We start from the raw sequence: 15,157 nt of genomic DNA on the forward strand, positions 1-15,157 counted from the left end.
ACCTTCAGTACAGAGAACAGCCCTGTCCTAACCCTCCACACCTCCAGCACAGAGAACAGCCCTGTCCTAACCCTCCACACCTCCAGTACAGAGAACAGCCCTGTCCTAACCCTCCACACCTCCAGTACAGAGAACAGCCCTGTCCTAACCCTCCACACCTTCAGTACAGAGAACAGCCCTGTCCTAACCCTCCACACCTCCAGTACAGAGAACAGCCCTGTCCTAACCCTCCTCCCCTCCAGTACAGAGAACAGCCCTGTCCTAACCCTCCACACCTCCAGTACAGAGAACAGCCCTGTCCTAACCCTCCACACCTCCAGCACAGAGAACAGCCCTGTCCTAACCCTCCACACCTCCAGTACAGAGAACAGCCCTGTCCTAACCCTCCACACCTCCAGTACAGAGAACAGCCCTGTCCTAACCCTCCACACCTCCAGTACAGAGAACAGCCCTGTCCTAACCCTCCACACCTTCCCTCCAGTACAGAGAACAGCCCTGTCCTAACCCTCCACACCTCCAGTACAGAGAACAGCCCTGTCCTAACCCTCCACACCTCCAGTACAGAGAACAGCCCTGTCCTAACCCTCCACACCTCCAGTACAGAGAACAGCCCTGTCCTAACCCTCCACACCTTCAGTACAGAGAACAGCCCTGTCCTAACCCTCCACACCTCCAGTACAGAGAACAGCCCTGTCCTAACCCTCCATACCTTCAGTAAAGAGAACAGCCCTGTCCTAACCCTCCACACCTTCCCTCCAGTACAGAGAACAGCCCTGTCCTAACCCTCCACACCTTCCCTCCAGTACAGAGAACAGCCCTGTCCTAACCCTCCACACCTTCAGTACAGAGAACAGCCCTGTCCTAACCCTCCACCCCTCCAGTACAGAGAACAGCCCTGTCCTAACCCTCCACACCTTCAGTACAGAGAACAGCCCTGTCCTAACCCTCCACACCTCCAGTACAGAGAACAGCCCTGTCCTAACCCTCCACACCTTCCCTCCAGTACAGAGAACAGCCCTGTCCTAACCCTCCACACCTTCCCTCCAGTACAGAGAACAGCCCTGTCCTAACCCTCCACACCTTCCCTCCAGTACAGAGAACAGCCCTGTCCTAACCCTCCACACCTCCAGTACAGAGAACAGCCCTGTCCTAACCCTCCACACCTTCCCTCCAGTACAGAGAACAGCCCTGTCCTAACCCTCCACACCTCCAGTACAGAGAACAGCCCTGTCCTAACCCTCCACACCTTCCCTCCAGTACAGAGAACAGCCCTGTCCTAACCCTCCACACCATTGTAATGGCAATTTCATCGATCAGAACTTATAACGGACTAAGGACAGAGACAAAATTCTCTTGCACAATTTAATAATTGATTTGCAAATAGAGAGATGCGTCAAATGCCTACAAACATAACCATTCGAGGACTCTCTAACTTAATACATGAACAGTTCGTATTTATAGAGGAAAAAGGGGTGTGGCAAGATGCTGTCCTATCTCAACAGAACACGGGGCAAACTGTCCTCCCCCACATGGGTAACCTCTTGAACTCTAAAGAGCTCTTACAGCATCCGTAACGACAATAGATGCCCTGATGAGTTATACTGATGCGCAGATTAAAGAGTAACCCTATAATCTGCCGATACCAGTCGATTATGCCCCCTAGGCAAATACCGGATCCCCCACTCCCACATTCCTTTTCTAATTTGAACAAGGGGACTCAGTCCTTTAACTAGTGAGAATACATTGGTTAAAACAATTTCCACAACAATCCATCTTCTTGATAGCAAATCAACACTAGATATCCATCCTTAAACAGTTTACTTATTAAGATGTTGACTGCAACAAAACACTACTCTTTAACAACATGACCCTATCGATATCATTACCCTAATGATTAGAGAACGGAACAAATCTGAAATGTCTGGATCCTCATTTACATGCTTCTAGACCATTACCTTCGTATTACCTCCAAGACCACACATTTTCATTATACAGAACTATAACATAGTGCAGCAAAACCTTTTATGTTAAAATCACTGGTCAAAGGAAATGAGTTCAAGTGACACATATATTGATAGTTTGGGATATGTAGCATCGACACGTGGGTGTGTAAACACGTATCACTGAATACATCCTTCAATTTGTTACTGGTACTAAGTCCTCTCATGCCAATTACTTGATTCACTGAAAGGTCCTCTCATGGTTCCAATTAGATGTACTTCCAAAGTCATCCCAAATGTTCTGCTCCTCCAAACGTCAGACAGTCATTTATGAACCATTTCTTGGCAGGCCGGTGTAACAGAACGTAAAAGTCAGATGCATATTCCAAGGTGTTGTCCTTCATAGCTCAAATGCAGGATACCATGACACAGCTCTAGTTGTCTCCATTCTAGCTGCTCTATCAGCCAGGTCAGGAGAATCTGTGTTCTCCTTTGTGAATGCCAAGATGACCAGTTTTATCTAAGGGCTCTATAGCTGCAGGCCGGGTCGGAAGTAATTACTTTAATTCACAGTGCCTTATCTTTAAACACCGAAGCCCTCCTGTAGCGTGTCGTCGTCCCCAGGTTCCTCTCTCAGCTACCTGGACATCAGATGAGATGTACCTGGTATGGACCCAACCAGCGTGGCATGATGTCGTACAGTTGGTCTTCCGCGCCCCAGTAAACGTTGTCCAGATCCAGAGCTTTCCTTAGCTCCCATCCTCTCGGTTGGAGGTTGCCTTCTCCATCTCATGGCAGAATCATCAGGACTAGAATTAGTCCTGCTCACAGGAACCAGGCATTACTGTAGACGTGTGTAACCCCAGGGTAGAGTCCGCTCGTAGCTGTAAGAGAGTCTGTGTGTGTGTGTGTGAGATCCATCTCACCCCACCTCACAATTTTCCTTTAAGCCAAACTCAGTCTCTCTGGGCTCCAACCAGTCCTCTATCACTGAATCTCTTTCAAGTGTCCTGTACCTCTCAGTGAATTCTCCTTGAGAATATTAGTTGAAACTGCACAGTACACATTCACAAATATGTCCATTACATTAGCTTGTTGCATGTTGCTAATGTATTAGAACCCAGTCCTACCAAACACTCAAACGTATATTTACAATGTCTTTCTGCTTCCTTTGTCTAAATAGATTAGAACAGTTGTAAACAGTAACAGTATAGCTTAAACATTAACATTTCTGGTGCTTCTGTTCTGCTAGTGTAGCAAAACAACAATTCCACTCTTTTTTATATAGTTGGTTTAACAACCAACAAATAACAAAACTACAAAAAAAGTTTCCATTTCCTATTACTGTTCCAATTACTCATCATCAGTTAAGATAGGTTGCTTACATTGAAGTATCACTCAAACTCAAAGAGTAGTTCATGAACAATTCTCAGTTCACCTTACCAGATCTCAGTTGGTATATAATTACATCTGATTATGTTGTATCGGAACTACAATCAAATTCACCATTGCTTCACATAAATGATCAAATACCTTATTCAAATGACATAACTGTTATTTAAAACCCCTTGAATGTAAATTAAGAAATTGAGAATTCCGCCTATACTACACTTGCCCATTACAACTGCAATTTATGTGCACATATGTTGTCAGGACATGCACAGTGAAGGTAAAATGTATAAAATACACACGGGAGATTATGAGGAATTCACCAGAATGTAGATTGGAAGAAATACGATTTTCAGGCACAAGCTAGAAGACAAAACAATTTTTCATGGGCAGGCTTAAACTCAAATATTGATATTCTAAACTCTACACACATCCTATGGTTACCTAAACATGTCAAAATTATCAGAAAAAAATTGGGGATTGATAGACATAAGTAATAGATCTGGGCAGCAAGTTTAGTAAGTGGTGTCAAGAGCCGTTTCCAAGTGTCCCTTTACTTCAAATGTGTATATTACAACATTCCACTATTTGAAGTATATCTTTAATGTTTTAAATGCTATTTATTTAGTATAGTAACCCATCATATTTTTTTTTTATCCCAGTAACTTTCCATGCGAACTTTGACCTGTTGCGCAACGAGGATCCATGGCGAGGCTCTCGAGAAGGGTCCAACTGCAGCTTGCAGCAGTCGCTCACGCCACGCCCCCTGCTCACGCCACGCCCACTCACGCCACGCCCCCGCTGGCACGCAACTTCTGACTTTCAGACATGTACGGTTTGTTTACAAGACGCAGATGGACCATATTGCCATATTGAGTCTTGGCGGCAACAACTCCCGGGAAGCACCTGGTAAGTTACTGATAATAGCAATATGGAGTTATTTAGCCCGTTACGGTTTGTTTAAAATTTATATTAGGCTACTACAGATAGCTATTGATTTCAGGTTGACGATTGCTTATAGTTAAAAGTGTGTTTTAAAAGTATGCTAACGTTAGCTTAAAATACCTATGTGTATGCACATGTATGTGTGTGTGTGTTAGTTTGAGTGAGGTACTTCGCATGATATTTTTTATTAATTGAAAAGTGACAGTTGCAGAAACACTACAAAATGTAATATAATTTGAGGTATTGAGAAATGTCTACATTTGAAAGTTAAAGGTACCAAGAAGGGAGACTTCTGTAGGCTGGTCCCTCATTTACAGGGCCACAAGCGGAACAGCGTTAAACATGCAGGTATTTTTTTGGTAAAACATACAACATTGTGTAATTTTACGAGTTGTTTCGTAGTAAAACCCCCTTTGTTCTTTCACAAATTGTGCTCATTCATGTGTAATTACTTCTGCCAACTAATCAAAGTATTCTTGTGAGCGTAGAATCTGCCATTCAGAATTAATCAGAATCATTCAGAATACATACGAGTGAGTCACACCATGTAGCGCCTCTATTTTTAAAATACATCAGCCAAAGAGGGACAAACCTCAGCATTTTGTGCTTTTCAGTCAGTTGCACCGTGACGAATGCAAGGGAGGGAGGGGGAAAAGATTACTCAACAACTACAGTCAGATTTGAAAGCCTGTTAAACATGGAGGATCACTCCTATTCTCTAGGATATGTAACAGAGTCACAAAGGAAGTTAAAAAGAGAATTAAAATGACAATGCAACAAAACCCTGGGGGTACAATTTGGTTCTGGAGAATGCTAGAAGACAAAATGCAAAGGAGAAAATGTTTTTAGTTAGGCTCAAGTGTTAAAAATAATTCAACGTTTTTAAAAGTTTATCTAATAAACATGTTGTATTGTTTTACATGTTTCACAATATATGAGTGCAATGATGGCTATGTAGCCAGTGGACACTACCACTGTTGTCATTGTGGGAAATGCTATGTGAGGAGAGACAACTTTCTTTTGCACCTCAAAGCATGTGAAGTGCCTCCTGCTGGGACTGCAACCGCTGTGCCTCCTGCAGGGACTGCAACCGCTGTGCCTCCTGCAGGGACTGCAACCGCTGTGCCTCCTGCAGGGACTGCAACCGCTGTGCCTCCTGCAGGGACTGCAACCGCTGTGCCTCCTGCAGGGACTGCAACCGCTGTGCCTCCTGCAGGGACTGCAACCGCTGTGCCTCCTGCAGGGACTGCAACCGCTGTGCCTCCTGCTGGGACTGCAACCGCTGTGCCTCCTGCTGGGACTGCAACCGCTGTGCCTCCTGCTGGGACTGCAACCGCTGTGCCTCCTGCTGGGACTGCAACCGCTGTGCCTCCTGCTGGGACTGCAACCGCTGTGCCTCCTGCTGGGACTGCAACCGCTGTGCCTCCTGCTGGGACTGCAACCACTGTGCCTCCCGCAGTGAAAATATATAAATCGAAAGTTAAGAAAACAACCTGTTGCTTTTGCAGTTTAAAATTACACAAATGGAACCTCAAAGTACATATTAAAAGGTGACACTCCGAAACAATTATGGACATAAATGAGAACAACTGTCTGCCTTCGGTGTGTATCGATAAAAAAAAGGGCATTTTTGCCGTGGCAAAAACTATACGTGGACCTAGGCACCCTATTCATGTCCAGAAATGCACATGGGGAAATAGCCATGTTGTCACTTGTGAATCAGAGAAATGCAAACAGGCACGAGAATTCGCCCAAAGAAGTGCAATCATGGGATTTGAGTGCAGTCACTTGAGGTCCGTGGCCTTCTCTCCAGTAACAACAGCCGATGTTACACTTAGCGATGAAGTCCTACAAGAGATGGTACGAACAAAATGGTTTGGTGAGGGTACAACGAAAATGTGCCTACAGCGCAAACATGTCAGAGACAGAGGGTTCCCCCTTAAGTAAACAGGGGTGTTTTGGAGACGAGTCATCACAAGTATATATTTCAGTCTTTGAACCACAAATATCATTCAGCTCTCGGTTGGGCAGAGTGATGGTCCACTACAACAAGAAGTGTTGAAGAACACTTGGCACTGTGCTTGTTGCAAACCTACATCTGCCTGTCTACATAAGTCTATAGCAAAATGGCATTTGTTTCAAATGCATCCAAAACAATTTGAGAAAGTTAAGAGAACCGAAAAGGCGGCATCTGACACATACACCACTGATGCTGACTTCTATGACGATGAGCAACCATCCAATGTTCTATATCCACCTCAAGGTGATTTGCTTGTTCAACTTGTGAAGTACATAGAGATGAATAAAAAGTTACCAGCTGTTTTGCCTCAGAATGTGTGCGCACCACCAAGAATTGAAGACTTGCCCAGGCACTTAATACCATATGAGATGTTCTGTGTCCACTGCCAAGGGAATGTTCCTCTGTGTGAGCCAATTCTCATCACCCATAAAGCGAAGATCATCATTCATTCATCTTCTTCCGCTTCATCCGGGCCCGGGTCGCGGGGGCAGCAGTCTAAGCAGAGATGCCCAGACTTCCCTCTCCCCAGACACTTCCTCTTCCGGGGGGACACTGAGGCGTTCCCAGGCCAGCCGGGAGACATAGTCCCTCCAGCGTGTCCTAGGTCTTCCTCGGGGTCTCCTCCCGGTGGGACGGGAACGGAACACCTTCCCAGGAAGGCATGAAGTCCCCCAGTAGAACGATAGAGTCCCCAGTCGGAGCACTTTCCAGCACCCCTCCCAGAGACACAGAGACACACACACACACACACATACACGCACACACACACACAAGTTTGGACACACCTTTTCATTCAATTTGTTTCTTCATTTTCATGACTATTTACATTGTAGATTCTCACTGAAGGCATCAAAACTATGAATGAACGCATATGGAATTATTTACTTAACATAAAAGTGTGAAATAACTGAAAACATGTCTTATATTTTAGATTCTTCAAAGTAGCCACCCTTTGCTTTTTTTGATAACTCTGCAAACCCTTGGTGTTCTCTCAATGAACTTCATGAGGTAGTCACCTGAAATGGTTTTCACTTCACAGGTGTGCTTTGTCACAGTTAATTAGTGGAATGTTTTCCCTTATTAATAAAAAAAAGAAAAGGATGGCTACTTTGAAGAATCTAAAACATAAGACATGTTTTCAGTTATTTCACACTTTTTTGTTAAGTAAATAATTCCATATGTGTTCATTCATAGTTTTGATGCCTTCAGTGAGAATCTACAATGTAAATAGTTCTGAAAATAAAAAGGAACCGCATTGAATGAGAAGGTGTGTCCAAACTGTGTGTGTGTATATATATATACACACATACACAAAGTCTACATTGAGCATCTAATGGTAATATTAGAGTAATTTCTGATCTGCCTTTTGTTTGTTTGTCAGATGTGTCTACGTAATGTAAATGCTGCAGCCTTTGTGGCAGCTTTGACAGGTATCAGGAATGGAAAGAAGGAGTGCATAACTTTGATTACCACATTATTTTGAGCATCCTTCTTTGTCTGTTTTCACACAACTCAATTCAGGTACATCATCAGTGCATTGTAAAGATATCAGCAAAATGTTATGTATTTATTTGTTGAAATGAGCAAAAAAACACTGTCAAAAGCTAAATTGCTTTAATTGTGTAGTGCTTTTATCCAACGTGACTTACAATACTGTACAGTAACACTCAGTATAGAGAGACATGCTTATAGTTTTTCACTTCAAAAGTAGGACATACAGGGATGTACTGTATATAAAGTAGATGTATTACATAATTTTCACTGCACATTTTATACAATGCACCTTTGATATTATTTCCAAATGTCTCATTGTAGAACCACACTGCTGTTGGGAGGATAATCGATACCCTGGAGGAAACTAGTGAAATGTCCTCTCCCAGTCGTGATGCCATACTGCATGGATACCTGCATTTTGAAGCGCTGACATCACAGCAGTATGATTTCTCATGTGTGCACTGTGGCCATAATCCACCCATTGTCATCATGGATCTTCATAAAAAGGGTGTCTTCAAAATGGCTGGCAAGTAGAAAATCCTTTATGTCCTTAGTGAATACCTGCTCTGTCATTTTTTTCTCATAAGAGGACCTGACCCTGGGGTCAGATATTCATTCCTTTGCTTGAGGATCTCATGACTGCTGTCCATTATCTTTTATTTTAGTGAGTGACATAGAAGAACCTCCACCAGATTTCAAAGGAGATATAGACGTGGAGGATTTCTGGAGCTCGGTGGAAAGAGAAATTATCTGCAGAGGCTTTTTGAAAAGTATCTTTTCAGAATCAGAAATACTTTATTGATCCCTACACAAACATGTAGGAGATGGGTGCCTTGTTCTTTGGTCTGCAGCTGAAATACATATAAATAATTACCACATGGATATGTATTAAAGTTTAAGACTGCTTTATCCCAAATCCTCACACTCCTTTGTGTACTTGCACTCTGCTCACCTCTATTTATATATAAATGTGCACATTTATAGTGATTAAGAGTGGTTATATTTATCCCTAGGTAACAGTGACAATCCCTTCCGTGTTGGGCCAAGTTACCATCAGTGGGCACCGTGGAGAGGCCCCCACACCAGAGCAAGTCGTGTTGTCATAAACACAGAGTATGCTAAACCACATGCACCACAAAAGGGCAATGAGCAGGGGGACATCAACATTACAGAGGAGCGGCTTACTAATGAAATTATGAATTTGAAGGTAAACCGTTAAACTCAGTAAATGTATATTTTTAAAATGCAAGTTTCTTATTGTGGACATCTTCATAGATTGACGCTGTAAAGAACCTCTGCAAAGAATGCAAACTGGATACCAAGGGCTCTAAAATGGACCTTATCATGCGTCTAAGAGGAGAAATGCAGACACGAAGCACATATGATAAGGTGTTTGAGAAGGTTTGGGGTGCATCGGGTGAGTAAAGCATTATTCGTGTGTAAAAGATTTTTATATAGAATTTTAAGTCTTGAATATTTTATAAATGGAGCAATAATATTGTTTGCTATATTCCCTTCTTAAAGGTGGCTGGGCAGTCATCATGTGCCCATGTGGGATTGCATATTCCATTAAATTCAACATCAGGGCAGAAAGCCCAAGAGACTATACGGATATGCTGCTCTCGTGGAAACATTTTCCAAATGTGGTGGTTTATGACTTTGCAAGGCTTAGTGAACCACTGCAATCTGCGGAATCCAGTGAGTCTTCCTTTCAGTCCCAATGAAGGACGACTTGCAGAGGCATCACCAGAGAACATTTCAATGGCTGCTAGAGATCAGCTTCATATCCATTTGCCCTGGTTGAACACCAAGAAAGACAATCCTGACACTGATGGTCATCCAGTCACAGGATCAGCCGAGCATTATGCCCTTTATGATACATTCCATCAATATAACACCAAGGATGAGAAGGATGTGCTGAGGAGGATTGGCTTGGTACCAGAATTACATGGTTGGCTAAAGTCTCAGAGGGCAGAGCAGTTTTTTTCTGAAATGCGGAAAAATAACTATTTCATGAACATGACCTCTCCAGCCACTCATGTGTTCTTGATGAGATGCATCATTCATCACCATAACCAGAGAGAAAACCAGAAGGCACTGGTAGACTTAAAGAACATTTCTGGAAGGAAAAATGTCACTATCAATTCCAGTGGACAGGCTGTGTTAGGTATGTATAGGCTTGATTCAGTTTGGAGCCATAATGGTCAGTGTTATAATAGAAAACTGCAAATTATATTTATAGTATGCTTAACTGTTTTTTCAGACTTGTAAACAATTGCAAATGGTTTGTTTGAGTGTAAATTATGTTTCCTTCAGACTGCACCTTTTCGCTCTCCTTTGTAGCTGTCCTTTCATTGTCTTCGCCCTCTGTCCAACAAACTGTCCCTCCACCTGCCCGATCAGCATTTCGGCCAGTAGTTTCGCCAGCTCTCAAACTAACCGTCCCTCCAGTGGCTCCACCAGCAGACAAACCAGCTGACTCCCTTTCTGACCAACTGGTACTACAGCAATTGATACAGGATCACAACTACTGGTCGGTTCACAGGAGATGCACCCAGTTCAAGACATGCTGGTAGGTATAAATGTCTACTCTACATAACATTTTTAATGTGCATTGTTTTAATTTTACGGTTTGTGTGATTTTGATTAGTTTTGAGTATGTTTTGCAAACTATTATTTGTAGCTCAACTATGTACTGGATACACACAGACCAGCAGCAGAGATTCTTGCAAAGGATGGTAATGTCTGTCTGACAAGGGAGGACTTCTGGACCTTGGGCCTTCCTCATTGTATGGAATCCAATATAGGTATACTAAGGCTATTGTATCGGGTTTCAGATGAATGCACAAGTTACTTATTTGTTTTACTCTTCTGCAGATTGGAAACGCATGCTTTAAGCTTGTAAAAGAAGCTGCCCAAAGACATGTAAGGTTTTGTCATTTATTAAAAAAAAATTACGTTTTAATAGATGTTCCTGTGACATTTTGAATATGTAATTATTTATAAATATAGGGAAAAGATGTCCACATCTTGGACATGTATGTTGTTCCAACGTGGAAGTTAAAGATGAAGAACCCAATGGCTGACTTTCCTGTAAGTTCTTCTTTCCTGTGACTTTTTGTGTTGCTTGAGATTGACCTACAATACTGCAAAATCACTTGTTTTAAATGCCAGCATGACCTCCTGTCAAAATACTCAATCATCCCTGCCTGGAGTCGACAGCCAGGAAAAGCAGATCACTATTTGCTTTGTGTGAGTCAATTTCAAACCCTATCAACAGTCTAAGTAAAATGTATCTCAAGTTTATTCTGTACATTGTTCTCTTGTTTTAGAATGTATGTAAATGTAATTCCTTTAAAAATGGTTCACAGGTCCTGAAGCCAGCAAAGAGAAAGCTATTTTTGCTGGACTCGCTCAAACCAGATGGCTTTGGCGACCGTTGTTACCATACCATCTTTAGGTTTCGTAACATGACAACAATCAGCCCTGTTCTGGGGCTTGTTCAGTATTGGAATCCTATATAATTCATAGTACTCCAAAAATGCAGGTACACAGCTCATTGTCCAGATTTGGCCAATAACAAAATTCACAACCAACAGTTCTGCAACAGGGTACTATGATTTGTATTTGGATTCCATAAGCATGAAAGTAAAGCCTCGTTCAATGGCTATATAAGTTAGTTTATTTTGTTTAAGCCCTGTGGGTGGCTATTCAATCAATCAAATGTATTTATAAAGCCCTTTTTACAACAGCAGTTGTCACAAAGTGCTTTACAGAGACACCCGGCCTTAAACCCCAAGGAGCAAACAACAGTAGTGTTGAATTTCAGTGGCTAGGAAAAACTCCCTAAGAAGGTCAAATTTTAGGAAGAAACCTAGAACCTATTGTAACTCTTCTATTTCAATAGCATACAGTGGTATTTTGAATATAAGGGAATCGAGTAATATGAATTGTCTTCAGTTTTCTGATACTATTACAAGTATAAGGTGTGTAATTTGTATTTCTGATTGATTTTGACAGTGACTTAGCTCATCACATTGCTCTGGGCCAGTGGACAATTAAGTTTGGCAAAGACATTGAGGTACATCTCTCCAACAACTTATGTACCTGGATGCACATGATATAACGTCACAGATCTTTGCCTTTTACACTTTACAGTATGCACTCAGCCTGAGCACAGAGGCTCCATTTTGGTTCATTGAGGTCAGTATTGTTCTTCTCACATAGGAGCAAGTATAAGAGGAACTTTAATCCACCCTAACATGACATTGACTTTGGTTAATTGTTTACAATTTCCAGAAGTCTAACTAAGCATGATCTATAAAGTACTTTGCACTACAGTATTAACCACACATCAAAGAACTGTTTGTGGGACTATTTAACATGGCTCTATAACTTTTTGTACTCTGCTGTAATTGACATGCCAATGGTTTGCAGACAAATAGTGATTTGTGACTGAACATGAACATTACTCCTCATCTTAAATATTCTATTTCTTTTAGAGGGACATGGCACGCATCCGAAAATGGTGGTGCATTAGTCTAATGGAACGGTTCCAGATTGACGGGTAAGACAACTCTAGATGTTACTTCCTACAATACATTGCTTCTACATTAGTTTACTTTTTTTATTATTTTACTAATATCTTACTCAAAAGCCATGGACAGAGGTTTGCATACTGGACTAATGAGGCCAGAGCATTGCTCCTAGGTTCACTGCAGCCGATATACAGGGTCCCAAAGGTCAGCAAGAGGGAACATGAGGTGAGCATGATGATGGCAGAGGACACCCAGTGGCCTTATCCGGTCTTGATTAATTTATAAAAAAAAAACGTAAGGTTGTTTTTTTATATATATATATATATATATATATATATATTTTTTTTTTTTTTTTTTTTTATATTATATCATTTTCCTCAAAAGGTTCGATTAGAAAAGGATGACAGGTGCATCATATTGGAGGTAATGTTTACTTACTGCTTACACTTTTTACTGGCTATATTAGCCAATAGACATGGCACAACACCTCCCTTTATCCTTGCACTATTGGACTTATTTGCACTACCACCATGACACACACTATAGAGCACCTTATGCACAATAATTGCCCTGTCACTGCAAGCGTCTCATGCTTATACATCCCTTAGTACAGTCATATCAATATCAGGGCAATGCGTTGTGATAGATGTTCTCACCAATAATTGTTAATTTTCATATTTCTGCTATGCTATGATTGTTGCCATTTGTACAGGCAATAGTGTAGTCAGTGTGTTGTCTTTACCATGCTTGATTTTGCCTGACCTGTGTTTTACAGTTACCAACGTGTGTGCTTTCTGAAATCCTAAATGAAGTGGTACTACAGGAAGGAGATAAGGCATACTTAAGATTGGCTCGTGTGTACCACCTTCAGCGACACTGTGTCCCCTGACTCCTTCAGGAGACGGGCACATTTTCAGTGGCTTGACAGTAAGTGTTTAAATAAAGGGTATACAATACTTGAGTACCTCACGCGTGTTTTCACTAACCTTATGGAAATGTTCACTTTTGATTGATAATTTGTTTTTCACAGGTGTCGCTACATGGAGCAGGTTTTCTGAGTCCTACAGAAAATAATTCTACACCATGTACACCGTGGACACCTGTCGTGAATGTGGAATGCTTTTCAAAAACTGCACACCTGGTAAACATCTTAACACTGGATGGATTTGAATCTATGTCATTACACTCAGTATTGATCTCATAACTACGCTTAGACCACATCCTGAGTCTAGTGGTCACTGGTCAGTATAATCATCATTCTGTTTTTTCTTTTTCTTTTACAGGATATGTTGGAACAGGACAAAGTGAAGCAGTTTACTCCGAAGACCCACATCCAGGTTATTGCGATCACTTTTGCCGCCAAATGCAATAGGTAAAAATAAGGTGTTTGTGTGTAACAAAGGGGTGTGGGGGAAAAAGATAATTGAATATGTATTTGCTACATTTATTTACTCATTTTCTTTTTCAGTGAAAACGGACATGTATACTACCTGTTGGCAGACAACCCTGAGCCAGCTGGGTGTTTTTCAAGCTGCAGGCCACAGTGACAATTTGTGGCTGGACATTTGGGATTGAATTTTGAATTCTCCAGTGTTATTACAGACTGTTAATGAATTGTTTATGACAAAAAAGAGATGTCATATTCAGCCTATGTTTAAACAACCTTTTTGTATAATTTTAAAATTTTTAAAACTAACATCTATTGAGAGTCTACTTTATGCTTTTTTGGTTTTAATAACATCCTGTTCAATGTGTAGTAAAATTCAAATCCTCTGAATATTGAGTCCATTTCTGAACACTGGGGAGATCGTGTGTACAACTGGTGATCCGGTTTATTGAATGCATTGCACCAATATGATTTCTACCCAGAGCTGTACATTTATCATTTGTTAATATAATAATACAGACAGTCTGACTTTTCCATACCCACAGGATTAAAGGGCCTACATCTACTGATACTGATCAGCATAAAGTCCTTTGGAATCAGATGTAAACTGCAGTGGAGGATTTTTCTTTCAGTGCTTCGACCCAGAGAGAGCCTTCTAGTCCTCTTGTGACCAGACATAACTTACATCCACATCCACTTATTAAGACCAAGAAGAATTAGATTGTTGAATTGTTACATTGTCATGTGTTTTTGCTTACTTCTAAATACATAGTTTTGTTGTTTGCAGTTCAATTCATTATACATTAGCAAATACAAAAACTAATCCAATACAACATTAACTGATTGTTTTTTTAATTGCATTCTGTAGTTCCACCCCAAACTATAAAGAACGGGCATTTATTTAGAAAAATACAATTTAGAAAAACACAATTATAAATACATTTTTTGTAAAGTCAAAAAAAGAAGGGGGCTTTTATTTTGAAGGCAAAGAAAACAAGGGGGCTTTTATTTTGAAGGCAAAGAAAACAAGGGGGCTTTTATTTTGAAGGCAAAGAAAACAAGGGGGCTTTTATTTTGAAGGCAAAGAAAACAAGGGGGCTTTTATTTTGAAGGCAAAGAAAACAAGGGGGCTTTTATTTTGAAGGCAAAGAAAACAAGGGGCCTGGCGTGAGCGGAAGGTGTGGCGTGAGCAAGGGTGCGTGGCGTGAGCAAGGGGGCGTGGCGTGAGCAAGGGGGCGTGGCGTGAGTGACTGCTGCAAGCTGCAGTTGGACCCTATTGAGGCTCTCCCCAGCCTAGGAAATCAGCCTACCACTGAAGGGACAATCTAATTGGCTACTAGACTTGTCAATCCAACCTAAAGCTATGCTAAGCTACGCTAACGTAGCATTCGCTAAAAGGAAAACTGAATGATCCATGAAACTAAGGCATCCACGCGCTATTGCG

General features: G+C 41.5%; 2 long non-coding RNA genes across 2 annotated transcripts; both read left to right on the plus strand.

Annotated features, from left to right (window-relative positions):
* The first annotated feature begins 9,179 nt into the window (after positions 1-9,179).
* Positions 9,180-10,319, plus strand: LOC117595306. The gene is made up of 3 exons (XR_004576507.1): positions 9,180-9,205; positions 9,821-9,955; positions 10,132-10,319. It is a non-coding gene; the product is annotated as an uncharacterized LOC117595306 (long non-coding RNA).
* Positions 10,320-13,208: 2,889 nt separating this feature from the next.
* LOC117595310 lies at positions 13,209-13,799 on the plus strand. The gene is made up of 3 exons (XR_004576511.1): positions 13,209-13,253; positions 13,357-13,467; positions 13,610-13,799. It is a non-coding gene; the product is annotated as an uncharacterized LOC117595310 (long non-coding RNA).
* The last annotated feature ends 1,358 nt before the right edge of the window (positions 13,800-15,157 follow it).

The sequence above is a fragment of the Esox lucius genome, chromosome 11 (assembly GCF_011004845.1).
Source record: "Esox lucius isolate fEsoLuc1 chromosome 11, fEsoLuc1.pri, whole genome shotgun sequence".
NCBI classification, from domain to species: domain Eukaryota; kingdom Metazoa; phylum Chordata; class Actinopteri; order Esociformes; family Esocidae; genus Esox; species Esox lucius.